The sequence below is a fragment of the Oncorhynchus gorbuscha genome, linkage group LG22 (assembly GCF_021184085.1).
Source record: "Oncorhynchus gorbuscha isolate QuinsamMale2020 ecotype Even-year linkage group LG22, OgorEven_v1.0, whole genome shotgun sequence".
In the NCBI taxonomy this organism is placed as follows: domain Eukaryota; kingdom Metazoa; phylum Chordata; class Actinopteri; order Salmoniformes; family Salmonidae; genus Oncorhynchus; species Oncorhynchus gorbuscha.
This window is the reverse complement of record NC_060194.1, coordinates 20772206-20796135: the sequence shown is the minus strand read 5'-3', so window position 1 is coordinate 20796135 and position 23930 is coordinate 20772206. Positions and strand designations below refer to the sequence as shown.

At 42.3% G+C, this 23930-nt stretch overlaps 1 pseudogene; it reads right to left on the bottom strand.

Moving 5' to 3' along the window:
• LOC124009911 overlaps positions 1-9478 on the bottom strand; it is a 39338-nt pseudogene extending 29860 nt beyond the window's left edge.
• Between the last annotated feature and the right edge of the window lie 14452 nt (positions 9479-23930).

Sequence of the window (23930 nt, the reverse complement as noted above, 5' to 3'; positions counted from 1 at the left end):
GTGGTCACCCAGCGGCACACAGGATCTCCTGCTTTAATAGCCTCGCTGTCCTCAGTCTTTCCATACCGTGTCCAAGTGAAACATGGGGCGCCTGTCTTCTATAGGCTCATTCTGGGGCTAGTAGTACCCTCACTCCCTCACTGGCTGAACCACCTTCACCAGCTACAGCTAGACACACTGACACACTCTGAGAACATTTGTCCTGGAATTTTCTCATTCTTTCAAATGATCAGCCATTATCAGCTGACTCTGTGCCCCCCAAATACCAAAGCAATTAATCATTGATTCCAATTTATCAACAAGGTGCTCTACTATGAGACCATGTTGTCTTGGACATACAGTACACTCATGTGGTCTGCATTGATAGGCCTGTACAGTATATTGATAGATATATAACATTCAAAATAACATTAAACACATTAAAATCTCCAGTTCACAATAGGGAGGATACATTAAACAGTATTTACTGCTGAAAGTCAAATCTCAACCTGAAATCAGTTTATTCAACTCCACATTATTTTGGGGGAAAATCTCCCATTGACTTCATTGGATGATTTACGTCAACTTCCTAGTAATACACCCATAACTAAAGGTTAGGATTTAACCCCCAGGAGCTCCCACATTAGATCCTGTCAATGCATGGGCAGAGAGAGCAGCCAATCTGGCTATGAGGTCAACTGTCTGTGTATGTGTCAAAAACGGCATCTTATCCTCCGTATGGGCCCTTGTCAAAAGGAGTGCACTACGTAGGGAATAGGGTGCCATTTGAGATGCACTTTATGAGATCAACTGTCTGAGTCTGTGACCCACCTTGATTTTCTGTTGAATGTGTCTGAGGGCGTCTGCGGTGCCAATGTCAGCATCCTCCTGGATACACACTATGTCTAACTTCATCTTCACATCCAGCTTCATCTTGGGGTCTGTGCTGATCATCTTCTGCACCTCTTTGGTTGTGATCACAATTACCTCTATAGAGGACCAACAAAGATGTTTAGGAATACTAAACCCAGTCACTCATACAGTGGGGCAAGTTACAGGTCTCTGAGAGCCAGAAATCTTGCTTGTTTGAGGGTGACCAAATACTTATTTTCCACCATAATTTGCAAATAAATTCATAGAAAATCCTACAATGTGATTTTCTGGATTTTATTTTCTCATTTTGTCTGTCATAGTTGAAGTGTACCTATGATGAAAATTACAGGCATCTCTCATCTTTTTAAGTGGGAGAACTTGCACAATTGGTGGCTGACTAAATACTTGTTTGCCTCACTGTATGGGACAGATGGCAGAATATATTACTTGAATATGTGCATAAAATAAAATCATTCAAAACACTTCAAATGTAATACTTGCTTCTTTACACATCGAAAACATTGTAAGGGTTGTCTTGACTGCAGAAATGTTCCTTCCAAAGTAGTTTGCTTACTGTTGCTGTATTTAGTCTTGTAAAAGCTAATTGCGGGGCTTTGCTAGTTGGCTGCTCACAGTAAATACTGCCACACATGAAGTTACTATAGGGACTGGGAGGGCTCTGACTTTCAGGTGGGATAGTATGCATATTCGTGCTACATACCCAAATAAACTACAGTGCATTCAGAAATTATTCACACCACTTGACTTTTTCCACATTTTGTTGTGTTACAGCCTGAATTTAAAATGTATTAAAATTACAAAAAATTGTCACTGACTTACACACAATAACCCATCTCTTAGAAAAACATTTTTTTTTTTAAAGAAAAGCTGAAATGTCTTGAGTCAATTAGTATTCAACCCGTTTGTTATGGCAAGCGTAAATAAGTTCAGGAGCAAAAATGTGCTTAACAAGTCACAAACAGTTAGAGTTTAATGGCTGTGATAGAAGACTGATGGATCAACAACATTGTAGTTACTCCAGAATAGTAACCTAATTGACAGAGTGAAAAGAAGGAAACCTGTGCAGAATAAAAATGTCCCCAAACATGCATTGTGTTTGCAACAAGGCACTAAAGTAATACAGCAAAACCTGTTGCAAAGCAATTCATTTTATGTCCTGAATATAAAAAAAAGTGTTGTTTCGGGCTAATCCAATACAACACATTACGGAGTACCCCAATCCATATTTTCAAGCATAGTGGTGGCTGCTTCATGTTATGGTTATGCTTGTAATTATTAAGGGCTGGGGAGTTTTTGAGGACAAAAAAAGGAAAAGGAATAGAGCTAAGCACAGGCAAAATCCTAGAGGAAAACCTGGATCAATCTGCTTTCCGCCAGACACTGGAAGACAAATTCACCTTTCAGCATGACCTAACCTAACCTAACCTAACCTAACCTAAACTAACCTAAACTAACCTAACCTAAAGACTCTGTAATCGTTGCTAAAGGTGCTTCTAAAAAAGTATTGACTCAGGGGTGTGAATAATTACTGTTGAAGTCGGATGTTTACATACACCTTAGCCAAATACATTTAAACTCAGTTTTTCACAATTCCTGACATTCAATCCTAGTAAGAAGTCCATGTTATAGGTCAGTTAGGAAACACCACTTTATTTTAAGAATGTGAAATCAGAATAATAACAGAGAATTATTTATTTCAGCTTTTATTTGTTTCCTCACATTCCCAGTGGGTCAGAAGTTTACGTTCTCTCAATTAGTATTTGTTAGCATTGCCTTTAAATTGTTTAACTTGGGTCAAACATTTCGGGTAGCCTTCCACAATAAGTTGGATGAATTTTGGCCTATTCCTCCAGACAGAGTTGGTGTAACTGAGTTAGGTTTGTAGGCCTCCTTGCTCACACACGCCTTTTCAGTTCTGCTCACAGTTGTCGATGGGTTTGAGGTCAGGGTGTTGTGACGGCCACTCCAATATCTTGACTTTGTTGTCCTTAAGCCATTTTGCCACAACTTTGGAAGTACACTTCGGGTCATTGTCCATTTGGAAGACCCATTTGCAACCAAGCTTTAACTTCTCGACTGATGTCTTGAGATGTTGCTTCAATATATCCACATTATTTTCTTTCCTCATGATGCCATCTATTTTGTGAAGTGCATCAGTCCCTCTTGCAGCAAAGCAACCCCACATGATGCCGTCACCCCCGTGCTTCACGGATGGGATGGTGTACTTCGGCTTGCAAGCCTCCCCCTTTTCCTCCAAACATAACGATGGTCAATATTGCCAAACAGTTCTATTTTTGTTTCATCAGACCAGAGGACATTTCTCCAAAAAGTACTTTCTTTGACCCCATGTGCAGTTGCAAACTGTAGTCTGGCTATTTTTATGGCAGTTTTGGAGCAGTGGCTTCTTCCTTGCTGAACGGCCTTTGAGGTTATGTCGATGTAAGTCTCGTTTTATTGTTGATATAGATACTTTTGTACCTGTTTCCTCCAGCATCTTCACAAGGTAATTTGCTGTTGTTCTGGGATTGATTTGCACTTTTCGCACCAAAGTACATTCTCTAGGAGACAGAACGCATCTCTGTCCTGAGGGGTATGATGGCTGCGTGGTCCCATGGTGTTTATACTTGCGTACTGTTGTTTGTACAGATGACCGTGGTACCTTCAGGCGTTTGGAAATTGCTCCCAAGGATGAACCAGACTTGTGGAGTAGAGGTCAACCGATTATCATTTTTCAACGCCGATACCGATTATTGGAGGACCAAAAAAAAGCCGATACCGACCCCCCCCCCCCATGTATTTGTAATAATGACAATTACAACAACACTGAATGAACACTTATTTTAACTTAATATAATACATGAATACAATCAATTTAGCCTCAAATAAATAATTAAACATGTTCAATTTGGTTTAAAAAATGCAAAAACAAAGTGTTGGAGAAGAAAGTAAAAGTGCAATATGTGCCATGTAAGAAAGCTAACGTTTAAGTTCCTTGCTCAGAACATGAGAACATATGAAAGCTGGTGGTTCCTTTTAACATGAGTCTTCAATATTCCCAGGGAAGAAGTTTTAGGTTGTAGTTATTATAGGAATTATAGGACTATTTCTCTTTATACGATTTGTATTTCATATACCTTTGACTATTGGATGTTCTTATAGGCACTTTAGTATTGCCAGTGTAACCGTATAGGCTTCCATCCCTCTCCTCGCTCCTCCCTGGGCTCGAACCAGGAACACATCGACAACAGCCACCCTCAAAGCAGCGTTACCCATGCAGAGCAAGGGGAACAACCACTCCAAGTCTCAGAGCGAGTGACATTTGAAACGCTATTAGCGCGCACCCCGCTAACTAGCTAACCATTTCACATCAGTTACACCAGCCTAATCTCGGGAGTTGATAGGCTTGAAGTCATAAACAGCTGCTGGCAAACGCACGAAAGAGTTGTTTGAATGAATGCTTACGAGCCTGCTGCTGCCTACCATCGCTCAGTCAGACTGCTCTATCAAGTCATAGACTTAGTTATAACATGATAACACAGAGAAATACGAGCCTTAGGTCATTAATATGGTCGAATCCGGAAACTATCTCGAAAATAAGATGTTTATTCTTTCAGTGAAATACGGAACCGTTCCGTATTTTATCTAACGGGTGGCATCAATAAGTCTAAATATTCCTGTTACATTGCACAGCCTTCAATGTTATGTCATAATTACGTAAAATTCTGGCAAGTTAGGTGGCCCAATCTGTTGCATATACACTGACTCTGCGTGCAATGAACGCAAAAGAAGTGACACAATTTCACCTGGTTAATATTGCCTGCTAACCTGGATTTCTTTTAGCTAAATATGCAGGTTTAAAAATATATATTTCTGTGTATTGATTTTAAGAAAGGCATTGACTTTTATGGTTAGGTTCACATTGGAGCAACGATACGCACCACATCGATTATATGCAACGCAGGACACGCTAGATAAACTAGTAATATCATCAACCATGTGTAGTTAACTAGTGATTATGATTGATTTGATAGTTTTTTATAAGATAAGTTTAATGCTAGCTAGCAACTTACCTTGGCTTACTGCATTCGCGTAACAAGCAGGCTCCTCGTGGAGTGCAATGAGAGGCAGGTGGTTAGAGCGTTGGACTAGTTAACTGTAAGGTTGCAAGATTTTAATCCTTGAGCTGACAAGGTAAAAATCTGTCGTTCTGCCCCTGCCCCACCGTTCCTAGGCCGTCAGTGAAAATAAGAATGCGTTCTTAACTGACTAGCCAAGTTAAATGAAGATTAAATAAAGGTGTACGGTGTTTTTTAAATTTTATTTATTTTATTAAATCGGCCAAATCGGTGTCCAAAAATACCGATTTCCAATTGTTATGAAAACTTGAAATTGGCCCTAATTAATCGGCCATTCCGATTAATCGGTCGACCTCTATTGTGGAGGTCTACATTTTATTTCCTGAGGTCTTGGCTGATTTCTTTGGATTTTCCCATGACACTGAGTTTGAAAGTTGTCCTTGAAATACATCCACAGGACACACCTCCAATTGACTCAAATGATGTCAATTAGCCTATCAGAAGCTTCTACAGACAAGACACCATTTTCTGGAATTTTCCAAGCCGTTTAAAAGGCACAGTCAACTTAGTGTATGTAAACTTCCGACTTCTAACTGTATGTAAATGAGACATCTGTATTTCATTTTCAATAAATTAAAATGTTTTTACAGTTATTATGGGGTATCGTGTGTAGAATGGTGAGAAAAAAGGCTGTAACACAACAAAATGTGGAATAAGTCAATGGGTATGAATAGTTTTTGAAGACACTGTAAACCCAATCACCAACCCTTTTTTAATGTGTCCCATCTCCAATCGTAAATATAATATAAACTCCTGTATAACCTGCAACACTACACATGTAGTTTATTTTCTAATGTTTGCCTGCAAAAATAAATGTTACATTGGCGCTGTGATGTCACCTGTCCTGTTTCCAGACATGTTATGGAAGCGGGTCATATAACTGATGACTTGCAGTGTATTGGTATAGAAAAGATTTGGGCTAGAGGTGACAATATTGAAAGAAATAGGTGTATTACATAGCCTAATGTTTTTCCAATGCGTTATTATAAAAAGTTTTTTTAGATGCATTATTGTCATGTGAGTGCACCTGCCAGTCGTTACCCTTAACGAGCCCACAGTAAAGAAGCACACCTTCAGAGGAGACGCTAATGACACTGACGAAGGTTTAGGCCGAAACGTTTGTTTATCTACCAACCCCTGAATGAAATAAATACTAAAGATAAACCCTGAGTGTGGACCAGCTACACAATTTTGGAATAGTATGTTAACCTTCACTACAGTATCTCCATTTGAAAACCCCATATCGCCTACTTCTATGCACGAATTAGAGAACCTGAACTTTTTTTATGTTGAAATTCCCCTAATGTGTATGATAAAACTTTGCTTTAACGGGCAATCCCGCTATAGGGGCAATTCCATGGTTAAGGAAGAATCCGATTCTTTACTTAAAATGTATGCCAAACAAAGTTTAACAAACCATACAATTCTATGCACAAGGCCTACTTTGACAATTTACACTGAACATTTTACTAAACACATTTACTGAAAGAACTGTGCAGATGCAGATGTAAAACCTCCCTCAGTTTTATATGAACACATTTCCCCAAAATTCTGAAATATCTGCTCCGAATTAAGATTCAAGATGTCTGTAGAAAGAATGGTGTCAGCTATGACATGACACATTGAGTTTGAAAACTATTTTGGTTATTGAATTATATCAGGTAACAGAATTGTGGTAAAGGAATTTCATCATAGTTCCCTGATCTATACTACACAGAAATACATAATTATGGATATGAATGTCATTTTCTTCATGGTGATGTATCCTAAATAGGTACACAAAAGGTAGAAATATACAATATTCTCCTTTGCATATTTGGGTATTATTTGCACAGGAGAGCTCAGTAGAGTACAACACAGAACAGTACAGTGTACTCAACTCTAGTGTGCTCTACTGTGTACTGTACTGTACTCGACTGATATCAATAAAAACACTAACTGATAGGTCTACCTTTACTTGTTACTTCTGTGAAATGTCATTATCCTACCTCCTCACGAGGAAGAGAAATTAGAAAATATCTGACTGATGTGGGTTTTTGGTAATGAAATTTCAAAGCACAAGGCAATGTTTTTTAAACATACAGAAGGCAGAGAAAATGATCCTAAACTAAACATAAAAGTGTTGATATTAGTTGGCAGGGGTCTTACCTTCTAAGACTTTTTATGGTAGATGTTTTCTATATATTTTCTATACTTTGACAAGAAATCAAAGCCTTTGCTTATTCCACATTTTTAGGATGGAAAATGGTTGAAAATGTACATATAATTTCATTTCTCAAAAATATAGACTCTTAGCTTTCATCTGACACCCAATTTGACATGTTCCTGTGAACTTCACGTTGGTGCTCATGGCTCCTTTAACATGGAAATTGCCTTAGGCTACTTCAACACGAAGGATAATGAGGAACTCAACAAGTAATCATTTATTTAAAAAAAACAAAATCCACTCACTCCTAACCAGACACACCACACCTTCCACAAGACTGAACTCCAGTGGAGGGCCCTCATGTGCACTTTACTGAATCAAAGAGGTGGCCAAGAACAGCTATCCCAGACCACAGTGGTGGCTATTACAACTAGGCCGTGAGGAGTCCAAAATCAAGCCCTGGCCCACATGATTGGAGGAGAAAAATGTGCTCTCTATAACAATCTTAGTCATTTATCCCCCAATAATTACCCCTGACTTATCATTACCCAAATGCAGCCTGACTGTCTGAGCTACATAGAGGCCTGGCAGCAAACTGACTCCACTGCTGGGACCTATAAACACTGTAAATAGGTCTACCCATGCATTCGCTTTGTCTTAACTGAAAGTTTCTTAGCTAGACTCTGTATTCAAAAAAACATGTTAGCTAGGCTATAAGCCAACTCATTATATTCTGAAACAAATACTAAGAAACACACATAGGAGTAGGAGGCCAAGGTGTTGTAAAGGTGGTATACATCCTTTTAGAAATAATGGCTTTGCCACTGACAGCACTAGAGCAGTACTTTTTATTCACAGTCCCTAAGTGACCTTTATTGCGCCATTGGTTCATGCATCAACAAATATGGGAGGGATCATCAACTAGATTTAGCAGCAGGACGATTTGTATTGAGCGGGTGGTCGGGGGGCCGGAACATAATTACAAATAATTTGTAGACTGCAAATTGACAGCAAGAAGCCCAGTTATAAAATGTGACTAAAACAATCCTTTCAAACCTTGTTCACATTTGTATACGATCACGTGTCTCTATCATGCGTTGGAATACTTGGGAAGAGATTTCCAAAATTAAAATCTGTTTTTTTCTTGCTCAGAAAACTTAGGGGGTCAAATAAAACCACATGCGGGCCAAATTCAGCCCCGGGCCGCCAGTTGGGGAACACTGACATATGGCATGAGTGGGGATGTTATTGGGTCACACTGCATTCCCATGCTGGGCTGCTCTGTCATGTGGGATGAGGTGAGGTGGCACTGGCGGTGTTACCCATACAGTCTTAAATAACATGGATAAGTGGTATGTATCTGTTGCATTCAGGTCACACAGAAATGTGAATATCTTTTACATTGTTGAAGTATTTAGCTCCTTTGTGTTACCTTGAAAGTGTCATTGCAGCCTGTAGGTACACACACACACACACACCTCTTATTATGAAAACAGGAAGAATCTACCAGAGGGAGTCCACTTTTTAGTTGTAGTATCCAACACCATGATTCTGGGATTTTATTTGAACATGAAAAAAAAGTAATACACCAAAGTGGGTTTGATTGGATCGAGCCAAAAATGTAGAGAATATTACCTTCAAACACCACTCTCTCCAGCAGTTTGAGGGGGTACCAGATGAGGGGCTTGTTCCCTACAGGTAGCAGAGGTTTGCGGGTGTTGTAGGTCAGGTCCATCATTCGAGAACCACCACCAGCAGCCATCAATACCGCCTGCAGCTCCATCTTCTGTTATACATACACACACCAGCGGTCCAATTTATATGACCACATCAACATGATTGTGCTTGCTCTCTTGCTGACGTCATACAGTAAGTAAGTTCCTACATTATCCCAAAAACGTGACCCACACAAACATGTTCAGTTAGCTAATGTTAGCTACCTTACTAGCCAACAATTCAATCGCTAACAAACGGATTAGGTACTTGCAAGCAGTAATACCAATTGTCAGGTTGACTTCCAGTAGTAGATCAAGCAAATCACGTGACATACCTTTTGGAGAACGTCAACAGGTTTATTCAGCAGCAATATGCTTGTCCCCAATATGACAGCGCTGTGCTGTCACAAGTGTTCGCTAACAAGCTAACTAATAGTTCGCTATCCTGCAATGTTCCACAGTCTCAACCGAGATCAACAATTTCATGAGCTTATTATAATATGTGCAGACCTTCACCAATACGTGGTAATAACTTTTTGTGAAACAATAAAATAGTATTAGATACAGTTCGATAAACTGACTAGCACCATGCTAACTTGTATGATGACAGTTCCTACCGCTGATGAAATCGGTCCGGGAGAAAACTATATCTAAAAACTGATATTTTTGTTCCTACAGTCATTGGTCAGAATGAAACCATTCAGGATTTAAACATTCAACAAAACCAACACTATCAGTATCATCATCAATATGTTTGTTGCTTGTTTTTTTTTGTGAGAATTAAATAACTTTTGGCTTTTTCAGGTCTGCTGTTTTGCATTTGATCCTTATCACATATTTTATTTATTTAAGCTATCACAATGTTAATTTGCTATTTGGTTGACATGCGCATGCTCATTTGAAAACATTGAAGTTTAAAAATGCTTTCATGATGTTTATTATAATGATTTTATCATAAAAGAATGTATGAAAGGAAAGCTGAAAATGTACTTTGTGTGTCTTTACAGGGAGATTCCTAAGGACTCACACCAGCAATTTCCAGGCTGGGCTGAGGCCCCCACCAGTGCAGATTACCAGCCACCCAGCTCCTCCAGACAGAGCCCAAACCCCAATTCTCAGACCTCCGATGTAACAGCAAATTTAACTCTGGGAATGTGGCGTGGCTTTGTTTTCTCTGGACTGGAGATGAGCTTCATTGGTAGCTGCCTGTAGTGGAAGCATTGAAATAACAAGACAAGCTATCACAGTTCACTCTGAAGAGAGGGAAGGGAAAGAGGAAAACTGTGTAAATGTTCACTGACACAGCTATGAGAATGCATTTTAAACTCCTTCTGGTCACCTTGACATAGTGCTGCTTAGTCACACGAATGTTTACTGTGGTGAAAAACAGCAGTTAGACCACCAGGATAATAATGTGTTAATGATGGGAGCGAAGTTTGTCAACTGGCAGGGAGTGTAGTATTTGACCTCCTCAATACAAAGGTACATAACTGGTCCACTGACACTTTGCCAATGAAATCCCACTTAATGATCACAAATAAATATTAGTTGTACAGTACTAACATTTTTATAACCAACTAAACACACACATTTTATTTGTATTATATGGAAGGCAGAAATCATTCGTTCTCCTTTAAAAATGAATTTGAAATCACCGCATGGTAGCCTATCAGAAAGAAAAGGGGAAGGTTAAAGGCATAGTCGTCCAAATGATAAAATGACATATTGGTTTCCTTTACCTGTAAACAGTTTATGGAGAAGATATGACAAGAATACATGATTTGTTTTTGTTTACCTGGCCACTATTTAAAATGGCAACGTTTGAGCATTTGTGGCACAAATCCAATGCAGGTCAATGGTACCTACATTAAATAAGCATTTTCATGCTTCATGTCTAAATCATCTGACCTAAAGGATCGAAAAACTGATTGTGTAACTGTAACAGTATAATTTTAAACCGTCCCCTCGCCCATACCCGGGCGCGAACCAGGGACCTTCTACACATCGACAACAGTCACCCACTTTGCATCGTTACCCATCGCTCCACAAAAGCCACGGCCCTTGCAGAGCAAGGGGAACTACTACTTCAAGGTCTCAGAGCAAGTGACGTAACCGATTGAAACGCTATTTAGCGCGCACCGCTAACTAAGCTAGCCGTTTCACATCCGTTACATAACTCAATTAAGTTATTTATAGATGATTTGGAGATGACGCGTGAAAATGCTTACATTGGTACCATTGACTACCATTGGATTTGTGTCACAAATGCTAATAAGTTAGCATTTGAAACAGTGGCCAGGTAAACAAAACCAAAGCATGTATTCCTGTCATACCTTGTCCATAGACTGCCTACAGAGTATGGAACCCAACATGTTGTCATGTTTTGTCATTGATTGTCATGTCTTGTCCCTGTGCTTCCCCTTCTATTCGTTTCCCCCTGCTGGTCTTATTAGGTTCTTTCCCTCTTTCTATCCCTCTCTCTCCCCCTCCCTCTCTCCCTCTCTCGCTCTCTCTCTCTATCATTCCGTTCCTGCTCCCAGCTGTTCCTCATTCTCCTAACTACCTCATTTACTCTTTCACACCTGTCCCCTATTTTGCCCTCTGATTAGAGTCCCTATTTCTCCCTCTGTTTTCCGCTTCTGTCCTTGTCGGATCCTTGTTTGATGTTTGCTGTGCTGTGTTCTTGTTCCGTCGTGTTTTTGCCTTCTTCAGATGCTGCGTGTGAGCAGGTGTCTAGTTCAGCTACGGCCTGCGCCTTCCCGAAGCGACCTGCAGTCTGTGGTCGCATCTCCAGTTATTCCCCTCTACTGACTAGAGGATTTCAGTTTTCCTGTTTTGACTTTACCTGAGATATTCCAGGATTATCGTTTTTGTTAAAGACTGGAATAAAGACTCTGTTTCTGTTAAGTCACTTTTGGGTCCTCATTCACCAGCATAACACATGTAACTTTGTAATTTGGGTGAACTTTCACTTTCAACTTGTTTCCTCCAAAACTTTCAAGTATGATTGTAAAAATAGAGAAGAGCCATGCATAACATCCAAGTACAACGTTTGTATTTGCCCTGATGATCCTGTCACTCACAGTGGTTGATTGATGTAGAATATGGCAGCATGTATTCATCTGAGATGGAATAAAAGCCATGGATCAAGGATCTTCATTATTCAAATCTGGCTCAAATGACATGCTTCTACTACAAATGGTTTCTTTACATTATCCTGGTCCTCACCATCAACCCTTTTACAAGGTGTTTTCTACATGCAGATGGCATTACTCTTGTCACGAAAAGGGGTTCTGGCTAAAACTAAGGCTATCATAAAAGTCAACCCATAGCACCGACACTGTGAGATTATCCCTTTTCCTTTTTTTTACAACATTCGCATGACATTCCACATTTCTGGCCCCAAAACATGAAGAGGCAACTGTGAGGTCCAATTGAAATCTCATAATAATATAAGTAGCAGAAAATGTGCTCTTAGTAGTGTGGCACAAAGTACAGACCAAGGCAGCGTCTTAAAAGGGTAAACAAACGTTTATAAGAGGTATTATGAGACCATACTATTTTCTGGCTTTGCTATACCTCCGAAACAAATGTCAGTGCTTTGAAAATATCAGATGTATTTTTTATATTATTAATATCCACTAGTAACCCTGGCCAGAGGGCAATGATTCTAATACATTTAGGCTAATGATTGAATATCTAATTTCCAATTGTTTGATCTACTATGTTAGAATGTGCAACTTAAGAGGGAGTATTAGAACTAACGTTGTGGTTTTTACCGATCAAATTCAAACTCTGCACAGACTCAACACGTCATTGTATTTTCAGAAAGAAAGAAAAAACCTAGCCGCTAATAAGATTTGTCGTTCCTCTTTCTGTGGGTAATTTGATAGATGCAAAACCATGGAAATGCAGGTGCAAAACTTCATAACTTCATAACCCATTGCAAATCCACTGAGCCCTAGATCATGACAATCAAAGCTTGACCATTTTGGCAATCAAAGGCATTGATGTAAAGAAGTCTTTTAGGGCCATAATAAGAATAAAGAGATAGAGCAAAAGCCCTGCCTGATCCATAAGGCTGCCGTGATTTCCTCAGATTTCCTATTCCTGGCTTTAGCAGCTCTTGTAAATCATTCTCGATTCCCTTAAACAAGCCAGTTGGATTAGGTTGGTTTAGATCATAAACATTCACCGGACGGACCACCCAGGGAGTTTGTCTCGGGCAACCTCCACCTCCCTCTGAGTTGCAGTGCAGTTGAAGCACAACATGTTCAGTGTGGTTTGTGTTTGCGCCACTTCCAGGGCCAGCATCGGGGCCCCAGCTGCCATGGAAACAAAAACAGGCCCATTCACGGTCATCCACCGATGACATAGATAAACATACTCTCTGAGCTTGTCTGTACATCCACACTTTTCACGTTTTATTCTCCTACAGGCAGCAGCAAAAGGGCATGTGTCGTTCGCATAGCACAAAGCGTGAGATTCTTGTTTGGACAAGCTGAGCAGTATGAAAACACTCCTTTTATCTTCTGCCCGAAAGATGAAGGATTATGGGAAAAGTAGTGACAAGTAGGTTAACTATATAACTATTTCACTCTTGAGAAAAGGAGGGTGTATTTCGGGCGTGCGCCAAATAAAAACGTGATTCACATTTAAAAAATATTTAAATATGTTATTATATTTTTATTCAAAAAATTCCAACAGGTTATACATTTGGGTGAGTTTTTTTCTCTCTCGCCTCAGTAGCCTTGTTTCACTGCCAAAAATCAAATTAAACCATCTAGTGTTCAGCGAAATAACTACACAATTACAAATACAGGTAGCCTAGTCAAATAATTAACATCCCAATCACATTAACCGTTACTCTCTCATGGGAAACCTTTGCTTTTGCACAGGTTTAGAAACTAAACATGCAAATTGAAGAATAAGCCACGGGAGTTTTTTGAGCGAAAATAAAGACGACTTTTCGAGCAGTAAGACGTATAAAAGCAACAGATACCATTAATAACAAGGGGCTAGAAGCGTCTTACATGGAAGTGTCTTATATGGTGAGCTACCGAGTGGCTAGGACAGGCAAGCCCCATACTATTGTGGAGGACTTCATTCTTCCTGCTGTGGCAGATGTGGCTGAGACAATACTGGGGGAAAAGGCCAAAAGAACTATACAGACAATGGCTTCATCAAACAGCACTGTTTCATGACGCATCAGTGACATGGCAGGAGATGTTTTGAAACAATGACTGTTTCGCATACAAGCCAGTGAATTCTATGCGTTACAGCTGGATGAGTCAACAGACGTGGCGGGCCTGGCACAGCTCCTGGTATATGTCCATTACTCCACTTGAGTGCACTTCAGCATCCACCGAGAGGCTCTTGCTGCCAAGGGAATGCCTGACAGCTTGAAATACGTTTTGGACACTATAGTGAAAATGGTTAACTTTGTTAAAGCAAGGCCCCTGAACTCTCGTGTATTTTCTGCATTATGCAATGATATGGGCACCGGCCATGTAATGCTTTTACAACATACGGAAGTGACACTTTTTTTAAATTGAGAGAACGTATTGACACATGTTTTTTTATTGAGAGACTAACTTAAAGCTTTCTTTACTGACCATAATTTTCACTTGTCTGACCGCTTGCATGATGACGAGTTTCTCACACGACTGTCCTATCTGGGAGATGTTTTTTCTCTCCTGAATGATCTGAATCTAGGATTACAGGGACTCTCCGCAATTATATTCAAAGTGCGGTACAAAATTGAGGCTATGATTAAGAAGTTGGAGCTCTTTTCTGTCTGCATTAACAAGGACAACACACAGGTCTTTCCATCATTGTATGATTTTTTGTGTGCAAATTAACTCAAGCTATATCAAATGTGATATAGCGAAGCACCTGAGGGAGCTAGGTGAGCAATTACGCAGGTACTTTCCCGAAACGGATGACAGAAACAACTGGATTCATTATCCCTTTCATGCCCTGCCTCCAGTCCACTTATCTGAACAAGAGAGCCTCATTGAGATTGCAACAAGCGATTCTGTGAAAATTGAATTTTAACAGAAGTCACTGCCAGATTTCTGGATTGGGCTGCGCTCAGAGTTTCTTGCCTTGGCAAATCACTCTGTTAAGACACTGATGCCCTTTGCAACCATGGACCTATGTGAGAGTGGATTCTCGGCCCTCACTAGCATGAAAACTAAATTCGGGCACAGACCTGGGGTGTGTGGAAAATTATTTAAGACTGAGACTCTCTCCAATACAACCAACATTGCAGAGTTATGTGCATCCTTTCAAGCGAAACCCTTCTCATTAACCTGTGGTGAGTTATTCACAATTTCTGATGAACTAATAAGGTTTTATATGTAAGATGGCTAAATAAAGAGCTAAATTATTGATTATTATTATATTATTATTTGTGCCCTGGTCCTATAAGAGCTCTTTGTCACTTTCCACTAGTCGGATTGAGACAAACTCACACTCATTCTTATGTTTAATAAATGTATTGTATAGTGTGTGTGTGGCAGTCTTACAATTATGGCAAAAAACAACATTTGAGAGTGCGCTGACCTTGGTGCTAGAGGGGGTACGCAGCTGGAGGTTGAATGTTTCAAGGGGTACGGGACTATAACACGTTTGGGAACCACAGCTTTAGCTGATCCTTTTAGCAGTTGATGTGTATCATATTTTCTAGAGTTTGGTAATTATAATTACTGTCATTTCAATGATCTGCTTCATAAAAAAATTCCTCTTGGATACCTTCCTTTCACATTTACGTTTGTAAAGCACCTTTTACTCCAACACGAAAAGGTCCAAAACACGGGTTCCAGACACAGGAAATATCTAGACTGCATGGTTTTGATGAGCCAAAGCAGTAAACAGTGGGCAACTCCCTGTCGGAAGGGCCTGGCATGTCTGTGCGCAGTGCTATGCCTGGTGAGTGCATGTGTCAAGTCTTTGACTGTTTTACATGTCTGGCACTGTTCATATTTTTAGTGCTTGTAACAAAGCTTGTAGTTCGGCTAGCTTGATATAAAACAGAGCAGAGAGAAGAAGAGATAGGAGTCTACTCTACCTTATGTAGCGCCTGGATTTACAGTAAAACTCCCACCCAAACATGGATGAGGGTGAGCCGGGAAAAGGGATGGTATGTTGTGGGTTTTATAATTGTTTAAAAACATGAAGGTTGTTCCAACAGAAATTCCCCTCCTCTGGCACCAATTGTGGTTTATAAAGCAAAATCTAAAGTATGTCACTATAACATAAGCACATCATCACGCTTTATAGTTTATCCTCTAGGGGTATGATTGTGTGTGCGTCTGTGCTCTATGTGTATGTGCGTGTGTGTTTATGAGTACTAGCAAGTGGACATTCATCTGTGTGCGTGTCTGGTGCTGGCCATGTGGGTGACTGCCCTTACTCTGCTGGGGCCTGTTTTAGGGGGGGAGCCCAGTGAGGCAAAGCCACAAGAGTGCAAACAGCACGCTGCCCTGCCTCTCTGATCTCTGTGTGTGTCTCCTCTCCTCTGTCTTTGTCCGCCCAGCAGGGCTCTGTCTATCTGTGAGGTCCTTTAACAACCATTCTCTCCCCTCAGCCTCCCAACACTGCAGGCAGCCACAACTCCACTGGGTGTCCCCATGCACACACAGGCCCAGAGGCCAAGCCAGAGGCAACCTCCAAGGGGTAGAATCCACACGGACTCACTCATGACGGTTGCTGACTGTCCTCCTGTTACACAGCATATGTTCCATCGCTCTTTTGGCTTGTGTCCCAAATGGCACCCTATTCCCTATTTAGTGCACTACTTTCGACCAGGGCCCATCGGGCTCTGATTAAAATATACGGAATAAGGTGCCACTTGTGAAGTATCCTTAGAACAGACCAAACTTCCCATGGTGGGATCCCAGGCTGTGTCTGTATTAAACCCTGTGATGACATGATGGATGTTTTGTTTATGTCAGGCCTGGCTGGAGCCCCTACTCTCAATAATCACATGGCATGTCACTGTTTGGATTGTCACATCTGGCTGGGGACATTTAGTTTTTTTGTTTACGTGACACAATTTCCCATTCTCCAAGCACCGCTGGTGTGCTGACTGACAGACAAGGCATTGGGGAGTGGGGTCCATATTGGCATCCTAATTGGCACCCTATTCTCTATATAGTGCAGTACTTGGGCAGTGGTGAAAAGTAGTGTGCTGTACAGTACATTTGGAAAGTATTCAGACCCCTTCCCTTTTCCACATTTTGTTACGGTATAGACTTATTCTAAAATGTATTATATTAATGTGTTTCCTCATCAATCTACACACAATACCCCATGATTACAAAGTGAAGACAGGTTTTAATAAATTTTTACACATTTATTTAAAATAAAAAACATAAATACCTTATTTACATAAGTATCCAGACCCTTTGCTATGATACTCGAAATTGAGCTCAGGTGCATCCTGTTTCCATCGTAGAGCTCTGGGGAAGGGTACCAAAAACATTCTACAGCATTGAAAGTCCCCAAGAACACAGTGGCCTCCATCATCCTTCAATGGTAGAAGTTTAGAACTACCAAGACTCTTCCTAAAGCTGGCCGACTGGCCAAACTGAGCAATCGGAGGAGAAGGGCCTTGGTCAGGTAGGTGACCAAGAACCCGAGGGCCACTCTGACAGAGCTCCAGAATTCCTCTGTGGAGATGGGAGAACCTTCCAGAAGGACAACCAACTCTTCAGCACTCCACCAATCAGGCCTTAATGGTAGAGTGGCCAGACGGAATACACTCCTCAGTAAAAAGCACATGACAGCCCACTTGGAGAGGACTCTCAGACCATGAGAAACAAGATTCTCTGATCTGATGACAAGATTGAATTCTTTGGCCTGAATTCCAAGCATCACATCTGGAGGAAACCTGGCACCATTCCTATGGTGAAGCATGGTAGTGGCAGCATAAAGTTTTTCAGTGACAGGGACAGCTGGGAGACTAGTCAGGATTGAGGGAAAGATGAACGGAGCAAAGTACAGAGAGATCTTTGATGAAAATCTGTTCCAGAGTACTCAGGACCTCAGACTGGGGCGAAGGTTCATCTTCCAACATGATAACGACCCTAAGCACACAGCCAAGACCACGCAGAACCCCATCAAACATCTCTGGAGAGACCTGAAACTAGCTGTGCAGCAACGCTCCACATCCAACCTGACAGAGCTTGAGAGGATCTGCAGAGAAGAGTGGGAGAAACTCCCCAAATACAGGTGTGCCAAGCTTGTAGTGTCATATTCAAGAAGACTCGAGGCTGTAATCACTGCCAAAGGTGCTTGAACAAAGTGCTGAGTACAGGGTCTGAATACTTATGTAAATGTTATATTTCTATATTACAATAAGGCTGTAATGTAACAAAATGTGGAAAAGGTCTCATTTGTCTGAATACTTTCACGAATGCACTGCTATGGAAGAAGGTGCCATTTGGGATGGGCCTGATGTCCTTTCTTCTGTCGGTCTGGGTCTGGGTTCCTCTGCTCTGTGGTCTGGCATGGGGCCTTGATCTGTCCAGAAACAGTCACATCCTCTTACAGATGAAGGGAAGCAGTACATCTAGGCCTCGGGCTAAGGTGGAGGATATCCAAGTCTGGAACCAGGTCCAGTAACATGCTGTGATTTATTTGTGATTTCCCTTGACTGATGTTGAACTGTTTTCTTGGACAAACGAAGAGTGTATAGCTGTGGAGATGTACAACACCATAACGATTATGTGTTAATCTAAAGTTGTGTTCATGGCTTGATATGTTTTTCGAAAAAGGATCAGCGGAGAGAATTACTAAGATTAACATCATGTTATGCTCAAGATCATGCTGATTATGATATCCATCTCAATCTTGAGAGAAGCACTAGTAGATTGAGTGGTAGTATATTACAGTGAGCCCTGTGATTTGAGTGAATCAAAAATTGCAGCCAAACACTTAAATTATACTGAGTTAGACAATACTACCTGAATAATTCCAAGGCTAAGAGGGAGGTATTCTGCCCCTCCCCCTCCCCTGAAGACAAGACAAGACTCAGATATCCAGCTGTCTTAATCACAGATTTAGTGAGAACATTACTCAACGGGCTTTGGGCTAATTTGGCCAGGCATTGTAATTCGGCACAAAATTCAGCTGTTTCCCTAAAGTGTCTGCCAGGATTGCAGTGGAGTCGGAAGCAGCACTATGGCTTTGGCTTAGCTCTGTGTGAGGTCCTCCTCCACCTTCACAGGGTGAGCAGTCTGCTGGCAGGACAAACATGGGTGGGACTACACCATATACAACCACGCTTAAATCACACACTCTAATTCTATTAAACAGAGGAAGGAGGCCAACAGAGCGTGGGCTGAGTCATGGGCCATGCATCTCTCTCTCTCTCTTACTCTCTTGCTCTCTCGCTCTCTCAACCTGTCTCATTCATTCCTGTCTTCCATTTAGACAAAGAGAATTATCCCTTAATGAAAAAAGACTGAGAGTAATGTCTTAACCATTGTTTTTGGAGGATATCTAGTTTAAGAAAAGTGGTATTACGTTAAGCAGTGCAGTAACTCAAATCATCAGGATTTCTGGGTTACAAGACAAGAGACAAAAATGGCTGCAAATGGTGGAGGTGTCGTGTTCCCCAGAAATTCCTTACAGTTACAGTTTTGTTATTTATTTGGTACACAACTCCAAACAGCTCATCAAAAAGGCAGTTCTTTTAAAACTCTAAGCACATTTTCAATTGACTAACAACACCCAAAATCATACAGTCACTTTTTTCACCAAACTTCATTTTTTTTTTATCTAGAAGTACATGTTCCACATTGCAATACATGTTCATATAAAGTAATTGCCTTTCACAATGCAATGCATACATTACTTTTGATATGATTCCCTTCACTTTAAAAAAAATACCTTTTACTATTACTTAACTTGTTATGGCTGTGGGCAGTATTGAGTAGCTTGGATGAATAAGGTGCCCAGAGTAATCTGCTAATCAGGCCCAGTTGCTAATATATGCATATTAGTAGAAGATTTGGATAGAAAACAGTCTGAAGTTTCTAAAACTGTTTGAACAATGTCTGTGAGTATAACATAACTCATATGGCAGGCAAAAACCTGAGAAAAAATCCAACCAGGAAGTGGGAAATCTGAGGTTTGTAGTTTTCCCAACTCATTGCCTATCGAATATACAGTGTCTATGGGGTCATATTGCATTTCTGTTATGCAGATGAATGAGGACCCAAAAGCGACTTAACAGAAACAGAGTTTATTCCAGTCTTAACAGAAAACGACTAATCCTGAATTCTTTCACAGGTAATGTCCAAACAGGAATAACAGAAATCCTCTAGTCTGTAGAGGGGAACAACAGGAGAAGCGACCAAAGACTGCAGGTCGCTTCGGGTAGGCGCAGGCCGTAGCTGATAGAGACACCTGCTCACTCGCAGCATCTGATGAAGGCAAAAACACGACGGAACAAGAACACAGCACAGCAAACATCAAACAAGGATCCGACAAGGACAGAAGCGGAAACAGAGGGAGAAATAGGGACTCTAATCAGAGGGCAAAATAGGGGACAGGTGTGAAAGAGTAAACGAGGTAGTTAGGAGAATGAGGAACAGCTGGGAGCAGGAACGGAACGATAGAGAGAGAGAGAGAGAGAGAGAGAGAGAGAGAGAGAGAGAGAGAGAGAGAGAGAGAGAGAGAGAGAGAGATAGAGAGAGGGAAAGAACCTAATAAGACCAGCAGGGGGAAACGAATAGAAGAGAAAGCACAGGGACAAGACATGACAATCTATGACAAAACATGACAGTACCCCCCCACTCACCGAGCGCCTCCTGGCGCACTCGAGGAGGAACCCTGGCGGCAACGGAGGAAATCATTGATCAACGAACGGTCCAGCACGTCCCGAGAAAGAACCCAACTCCTCTCCTCAGGACCGTAACGGGAAACGATGAAAGGGAATCTAGTGCAATAACTCTTATAAAAATGAGACACGGGTAGAGAACTGTAAGCATTAGAGCAATCAGGACCAAACAGGCCAGGAGAGTAACAACTAGGGACAGACTGAGACACAGCAAGGCTAAGACCAGGAACAGGAGAGAGGCGGTGGCTGTGGACAGACTGAGACACAGCAAGTGCAGGAACAGGACCAGGAGAGATGCGGTGGCTGGGGACAAACTGAGACACAGCAAGGGCAGGAGAGATGCGGTGGCTGGGGACAGACTGAGACTCAGCAAGGCCAGGAGCAGAAGCAGGAAGAAAGTTGCCGGACTTAGTCTGCGCGCAGTCCGAACAAGCAGCCACGAAACGGCGCGTGTCACGCTCCTGAGTAGGCCACCAAAAACGCTGGCGAATAGAAGCAAGCGTACCCCGAACGCCGGGGTGGCCAGCTAACTGGGCAGAGTGAGCCCACTGAAGAACGGCCAGACGAGTAGAAACGGGAACGAAAAGAAGGTTCCTAGGACAAGCGCGCGGTGACGGAGTGTGAGTGAGTGCTTGCTTTACCTGTCTCTCAATTCCCCAGACATTCAACCCGACAACACGCCCCTCAGGGAGAATTCCCTCGGGGTCGGTAGAGGCTACAGAAGAACTGAAGAGACGGGATAAAGCATCAGGCTTGGTGTTCTTAGTGCCCGGACGATAAGAAATAACGAACTCGAAATGAGCGAAATACAGCGCCCAACGAGCCTGACGCGCATTAAGTCGTTTGGCAGAACGGATGTACTCAAGGTTCTTATGGTCAGTCCAAATGACAAAAGGAACGGTCGCCCCCTCCAACCACTGTCGCCATTCGCCTAGGGCTAAACGGATGGCGAGCAGTTCGCGGTTAGCCACATCATAGTTACGTTCCGAGGGCGACAGGCGATGAGAAAAATATGCGCAAGGGTGGACCTTATCGTCAGTATGGGAGCGCTGGGACAGAATGGCTCCCACGCCCACCTCTGACGCGTCTACCTCGACAATGAACTGTTTAGTGACGTCAGGTGTAACAAGGATAGGAGCGGATGTTAAACGCTTCTTGAGGAGATCAGTACAACAATCATACGACCGGTGAGGAGGAAGGGAGGTGGCTCTGGACCGACTGAAGACCGTGCGCAGATCATGATATTCCTCCGGCAATCCTGTCAAATCACCAGGCTCCTCCTGTGAAGAGGGGGCAGAAGAAACAGGAGGAAAAGCAGACATTAAACATTTCACATGACAAGAAACGTTCCAGGAAAGGATAGAATTACTAGACCAATCAAAAGAAGGATTATGACACACTAGCCAGGGATGACCCAAAACAACAGGTGTAAAAGGTGAACGAAAAATCAAAAAAGAAATGGTCTCACTATGGTTACCAGATACTGTGAGGGTTAAAGGTAGTGTTTCACATAATATACTGGGGAGAGGACTACCATCCAAGGCGAACATGGCCGTGGGCTCCCCTAACTGTCTGAGAGGAATGTCATGTTCCCGAGCCCAGGCTTCGTCCATAAAACAGCCCTCCGCCCCAGAGTCTATTAATGCACTGCAGGAAGCTGCCGAACCGGTCCAGCGTAGATGGACCGGCAAGGTAGTACAGGAACTTGACGGAGAGGACAGAGTAGTAGCGCTTATCAGTAGCCCTCTGCTTACTGATGAGCTCTGGCCTTTAACTGGACATGAAATGACAAAATGACCAGCGGAACCGCAATAGAGACAGAGGCGGTTGGTGATTCTCCGTTCCCTCTCCTTAGTCGAGATGCGAATACCCCCCCAGCTGCATGGGCTCAACACCTGAGTCAGTGGGGAAAGATGGTAGTGTCGGGGAGAGTGGGGACACAGTTAACGCGAGCTCTCTTCCATGAGCTCGGTGACGAAGATCTACCCGTCGTATTATGCGAATAGCGAGTTCAAATCAAAGAATCCACGCTGGATGGAACCTCCCGGGAGAGAATCTCATCCTTAACCTTAGCGTGGAGTCCCTCCAGAAAACGAGCGAGCAACGCCTGCTCATTCCAGTTACTGGAGGCAGCAAGAGTGCGAAACTCTATAGAGTAATCCGTTATGGATCGATTACCTTGACATAGGGAAGACAGGGACCAGGAAGCTTCTTTCCCAAAAACAGAACGATCAAAAACCCGTATCATCTCCTCCTTAAAGTTCTGATACTGGTTAGTACACTCAGCCCTTGCCTCCCAGATAGCCGTGCCCCACTCCCGAGCCCGTCCAGTAAGGAGAGATATGACGTAGGCGATACGAGCAATACCCCTGGAGTACGTGTGGGGCTGGAGAGAGAACACTATATCACACTGGGTAAGGAACGAGCGACATTCAGTGGGCTCCCCAGAGTAGCACGGTGGGTTATTAATTCTGGGCTCCGGAGACCCGGAAGCCCAGGAGGTAACCGGTGGATCGAGGCGGAGATTGTGAATCTCCTCCGAGAGGCCGGAGACTTGGGCGGCCAGGGTCTCAACGGCATGTCGAGCAGCAGACAATTCCTGTTCGTGTCTGCCTAGCATCTGGAACTCGACAGCAGAGTAGAGAGAATACGTAGTCGCTGGGTCCATTCTTGGTCGGATCCTTCTGTTATGCAGATGAATGAGGACCCAAAAGCGACTTAACAGAAACAGAGTTTATTCCAGTCTTAACAGAAAACGACTAATCCTGAATTCTTTCACAGGTAATGTCCAAACAGGAATAACAGAAATCCTCTAGTCTGTAGAGGGGAACAACAGGAGAAGCGGCCACAGACTGCAGGTCGCCCGGGTAGGCGCAGGCCGTAGCTGATAGAGACACCTGCTCACTCGCAGCATCTGATGAAGGCAAAAACACGACGGAACAAGAACACAGCACAGCAAACATCAAACAAGGATCCGACAAGGACAGAAGCGGAAACAGAGGGAGAAATAGGGACTCTAATCAGAGGGCAAAATAGGGGACAGGTGTGAAAGAGTAAACGAGGTAGTTAGGAGAATGAGGAACAGCTGGGAGCAGGAACGGAACGATAGAGAGAGAGAGAGAGAGAGAGAGAGAGAGAGAGAGAGAGAGAGAGAGAGAGAGAGAGAGAGAGAGAGAGAGAGAGAGAGAGAGAGAGAGAGAGAGAGAGAG